We start from the raw sequence: 6075 nt of genomic DNA on the forward strand, positions 1-6075 counted from the left end.
GATCATGTGAGTTTTGAAAACTAATATGTGATGATATGTCAAGAAATGGAACTTCATTGGCATCAATTTTTGCCAACTTTTTTTTACGGTAAGACCCGTAATCACCACTTTAATTGTGTGCAACTAAATTCATTGGACTACATACAAATCCACAAACTACGCATGTTGGGTAAATTAAATACATAAAAAATTCATATGTGATCTCATATCTTCATGGCGGATTCAACCGTGGTAGAAGGGTATGACCATCACCATTCACCAACCGATCTTTTGCAAAGTAGTATTTGGAATTTTGGATACAATTTTATAAGCATTTAATTTATTAAGTAGTCATGGAAAATCATGAAATTGGCTAGCCACCAAATCTCCAGGCCCCACATTTACTTGACATTCCTAATCATATCAGCATTATTATATATATATATATCTTTAATAAAGTGTATATATATAATTATATATATAAGACTATCTATTTCAGGTGGCATTTAATTAACATATATATAGGCAGATCCATTTGACTATTATATTTACTTTCAAATAAAGAATCAATATATTTATATGTGTCTCTGTGGGGTCGTGGAAATATGTCCCAAAAAATTAAAAAAAACATTTTTTCCTATTTTAGAATAGAATATAAAGTACAGTCAAGTGATGTGTTAGAACTTGTAATAGTAATACCATTAACCAGAAGATTCTGATTTCTGACAAGGGTGTGTGTGTGTGTGTCTTTACACAATATGTGCATGTACATGTACAGAGAACTTTTGTTTATTAGATTCATATAATATATAGTGAAGACCTTGAAAAAAGAATAGCTAGAAAAGTCAGAATTCTCTTTCTTTCAAATTATTTTATTAATAATATTCAATCTAGCCAACTCGACTACCCAATATATATATACATGTGTATATCATGTACATGTATGTATGTATGTATGTCTAGATGTTTTATTTTAATTTAAGTGTTACTAAATAGGGAAAATTGGGACGCAATTATATCTCATGATGAATACACATGATCATATTCTTCATATATGTATATGATTGATGCTTTGATGTTATTCATAGAGAATATGAAGACATGATTAGAAAGAGCCAAAAATAGAGCAACTTCACAAGTTAATTAAGATTTTCGCTCTTGTTAAAATCCAGGGCGGAGTCAAAAAGTGATGTAGGGGTGATTTATTACTAAAATAATATCTCTTTTGATCCGGGCAAAAAGTTTGGAGGATTCGGGGGCCAATTTTTTTATGACTATTCCAATATATTACATACATTCATTATTAAAGATCTGAATTGAGATACAAAAATAACAAACCCTTTGAGCCTATGTGGATTCAATATTGGATCATAGCAGGTATTATAAACTCTGATTGTTAAAAGATCCCACATCAGAAAAATGTGAGGACTCTTCCTTATTTATAAGCACAAGTCCACCTTTAAACAATCAATTAGATATTTTCCTTAACATAGTGAGTTGAGCCTAACCTACTTGTTGGGCTTTGAAATAACAAATTCATGAAAGTAATCCGATGTATTCACGAAAACTGGAACCCCAAAACAGATAATATAATTGGTTATTTGGGATGTGGATTTCTACCATTGATATGTCCTCTGGGCCTTGGCTTTTGATCAATATTTATGCTGTTTTATATTTAAGTGTATTTTTTTAAAAAAATCCGCACTGGGCACTCCCCCTTGTATCCGTCTCTAGTTAAAAGTATTATTATTATTCATGACGTTCAAAACTATTCTCAATTTTGGTGATGTATCAAGTGGTAAGACTAACGTCAGATGGTGTCCTCGATATGATTAAGGATGACCTGTACATTTGAATAGGTGAGCAAAAAGGGGCCCCCGAGGGTGTGCTTGGGGGAACCTAGCTCTCTAACGCTCAAGTCCATATGCTTATAATGAGGAAGTGCTAGATGCTCGGAATTCTCAAGTGCAGGGTTCAAAGATTCAGATCGTTTACTTGGAACGGGAGGGTCCCCTTTTATATGAGTTCGAGAATACTAATTTTGATAGAAGAAGATATCCTACCTTGATATATCATTTTCATTGTGCACCACGTGTAAGGATTCGTGTCAAAATTTTAGAGGAGGGTATTTTTTTGCTAGGAAATAACAATAAACTCCCTAGCTCAAACTTAATTGTCATTATAAGATATTGTCATTTTTCCCAACTCCAAACTCAAGCCCAACATATTACAGGACATTCAACAAGCCTCATAGATTCAAAACGCGTCTTACTAAGTCAAATAAATCTTCGGACCTATAACTTGTACATCATAGCTTTATTTTAACGATCGATGTTGGACTCTTATCACTTTCCTCACCATTTTTTTTATATCATCAATAATTATAATTATTACAAGTGCATGCACGAGTATTGCTCGAGCTTTTCAGCCGCAAAGATAGAAGTCATGTAGAGAATATTGCGTAACATGCACCGACAATTAAGGATTTCATTTTTTAACAGAGACACGCATCATGCACAAAAGAGATGATTGCGTGTTTCTGCTTTGTTGGACATGAACCAAATCTAAGGGATTCTGCATGCATGTATGCTGTGCGGGCGTGGACTTTTATTATCATTCATTCATAATATTATATGTTTGAATAGTTAGCCTCTACATGTACATATGTAAACGCCCTAGCAAATGCATGCGTTCCCTTTTACTTTAACAATATTTCGTGCCAAAACTTTCTCGAAGATGATGATAAAGATCTCAATATTTTGTTATCCTAGTTTTCCCATTGTTGAGCTCAATAGCTTGGATACAAAAGTGTTACGGATCCCAATAACTAGATCTCAGTTATCCCAATTGTTAATGTGTATGTACATGTAAATTAAATCTTATACATACATTTTAACAAGTGGGATAATTACGATCCCCATTATTGAGATCTTTATCTTTTTTGATTTGGATAACTAATATCCCTATCATAACTGAAATTTACCCTCTCTTTCAAAAATACATGGTCGAGGGATTCATATTATAATGTTCCCGACCGAAGCATGCATGCACGCGTGGTTCTTTCTTTTCTTTTATTCTCTCATTTGTTTGGTTCTTCTTTTTACTTGCGTGAACCTAGATCCTCAAATGGGGAATGGTCAAAGAGTAATGAAAAGTTTCCGCCATCATCCCATATTCCCATCCATGAAATTCGTGGAAAAAAAGCAAGACGACAAAATGTGATTCACATATATATATATATATATATTGAAGTGCAAGTCATGGGTCGACATGCATTCATGGCTTGGGGTACATCTAGTAAAGTCACAGATCATAGAGAGAGAGAAGGTACACGTGTACGTCCCAGATCATATCATGTCGCATCGCATGCAGTAGAAACTTTCCAAAGGGGTTGTCCACTTGCTCAGAGTTCAGACTCATGATAAAGGAAAAAATCAAATATTCAGCACTGCTTCGTCCTTATCCACACACACAAACACACATATAGAAATAAATTCACCTTATGTAAATTAAAAGTATAAATCAATTTTGTGAAATTATTTTTCAATCATAGATATGATGGGTCTCATAAAAAATTTGTCATCCCCATTTTTGTTTTATTTTATTACTATCATTGAATTTGAAGTGAAAGAATATATATATATATATATATATATATAGAGAGAGAGAGAGAGAGAGAGCGCTATGTGAAGTGAAAAATGGTATGGGAGTTGTTTTGGTGGTGTAGTTTCATGGATGGTAGTAGTTGGACCAATCTTTGACTTTTATTGTTTATCACATCATTCTTTGACTTTGGTAGTAATAAATGCTACTCCAGTCGCTAATCTCCATCATAATTCATAAATACCGTTTGGACATTGTATCTGTTTGTTTTAGTTAGGGGTGGAGCCACTAATTGATGTTAAGATAGGCTAATACAATACCACTTTCGATTTGTTTGGAAAATTTAGCGGGGTTAGGGAATAACACCTTCAAACATATGTTGAATCAAGTATATATGACCAAATATAAACATAATTATTTTTGCAAGTCCTAGGACTTCAAAACGTCACCATAACATCATGAGAAGTAATAATTCATAATTCATTTGAATATAAGATTAGAAATTGAGAATCTTATTTGATTTCTATGTGTTTTCTGTTTTTTAATTTCCAGAAAATAGAAAATATTTGGAAAACGCGTTTGGTTATCAAAATTAGAAAATGCAGAAAATAAAAAAATAGAAAATAAGTAGAAAATTGGGAAACGACAGAAAGTCGTTTTCTAAAATAGAAAGCAACGGACTCAAGTTTTGAAAACACGGGAATGATCCCATCTCCGTCTTCGTACTCCCTTTTCGTCTACATCTCCCCCTCCCTTTCTGATCTTCGATCTTCTCTGTATCTGTTGCCCTCTGTTTCATTTCCTTTCAATGGCAAGCACCATCCCTCCCATCGACGTCAACCTCTAATGGTGGCCCTCTCTCTCCCCACAACCTCTCCCCTCTTCTTCTTCTATCCGGATTACATAGGTCTCCGTTTCCACTCCAACCACAATCGATGGACTACAGAGCCATCCCTGGCTCTATAAACTCCTACACCGCGAACCAACGCCGATGCTGTTCCCATGAAGAATTGGCTCTCTTCGTGGCTTTCTTCGATATTGCTCACGGTGTTTTTCTGAAATTGGTCTGAAGCATCCTAGGGCTTCTTTGCGTCTTTGTGCCTCAGATCAATTGGGTTCGAGCTCTCATTGTGGATTGTATTGTTTGGGCCTTTCCCTTTATGGGCTAATAGGTTGTTGGTCTTTTATCACAAGTCAACAACACTTTTACTTGTTTAAAAGTATTGTTTTATTCTTGTATACAGGTCAAAAGATTTGACCTTTAAAGCTTGCCCGTTTAGGGTGTTGGAGAGGGGTGGGTTCTTCCCGCACACCTCTCAACCCTTGACTGTTTGAGACGTTCTGGACCGTTGGTATAAACGCTTCCCAACACCCCCCAATACTTCCCAACCCAACACCTCCCAACACCCTAAACGGGCAAGCCCTTAGTTGTCCCTGTCTGGTTCTGTAGCTGGCTATATATGCCTTATACATTTCTATCCCCTTGTATCTGAATACATTCAAACTTTATCTTCTTGATGCTTCTCTCTCGACTCTCTTCCTTTTCTTCTTCATTCCATCTTTTCAAACCAAACATGTTTTCTCTTACTTAGAAAACAGAAAATAGAAAATAAAAATGAAAAATAGAAAATGAAAATAGAAAATAGAAAACAAAAAACAAACCAAACCAAACCTGAAAAGAAAGGGAAACCTCATCCTTTCATAATCAACACATAAAGACAAATAAGTGAATAACAAGTACATTAAGTGTATTTATTTTAAAGAAAAGATTGCACTGGGCTGTAGCCCAGTACAACTTCGTGCTAAATCCACCCCGGGACTTTTAATGATTGCCCTCAATTAATTTGGTATTTTTACAAAAATTAATTCATCAAAAATTAATTTATATCAATAAAACATGTACAATTATACCACAACTCACCTCACTACATTTCAAAACTCTCCTAACTTCACCACAAGAGGTCAAAACACAACACATTCTCAAATTGATCAAATGTTAACCCGTGACCGACCGCATCTCCCTCACTTCGTTTGAGATTAAAGACTCTGTAATTCCCTTAATCTGCAATTTCAATCATTTGAAAGATGTGTCACATTTTCATAATTCATGCATCCCGTCATAGAGATTTTGTGCTCTTATTGCCTCATAAGAAAAAGTTCACGAGCATAACACTGATCACCCCCAATTCAAATATTGACACCGTGGTGTTTCATTATTTTGAGCTGATGATGGGATACCTTAAGTAAGGTGGTCACAATTTCAAGTCTTGTGTTGCGACCTCTATAATTTATAATAAGTCGTTGGTCGGTTTGAACTTTGTGAATCAGACGCTCGAGGCAAGGGTCTTTTTCAATTGTGAGCTTTGTTAGGGATGCTGTGACGGGTTCGCCCTAAAAGTAATAGCTATGGTTCAAATTGGACATTTCGCGGATGGGTACTCCTCGGGTCAACATTTCAATTGCCCTGGATTCCCAGCCTTGGATCCAAATGTT

The sequence above is a fragment of the Tripterygium wilfordii genome, chromosome 6 (assembly GCF_013401445.1).
Source record: "Tripterygium wilfordii isolate XIE 37 chromosome 6, ASM1340144v1, whole genome shotgun sequence".
Lineage (NCBI taxonomy): Eukaryota > Viridiplantae > Streptophyta > Magnoliopsida > Celastrales > Celastraceae > Tripterygium > Tripterygium wilfordii.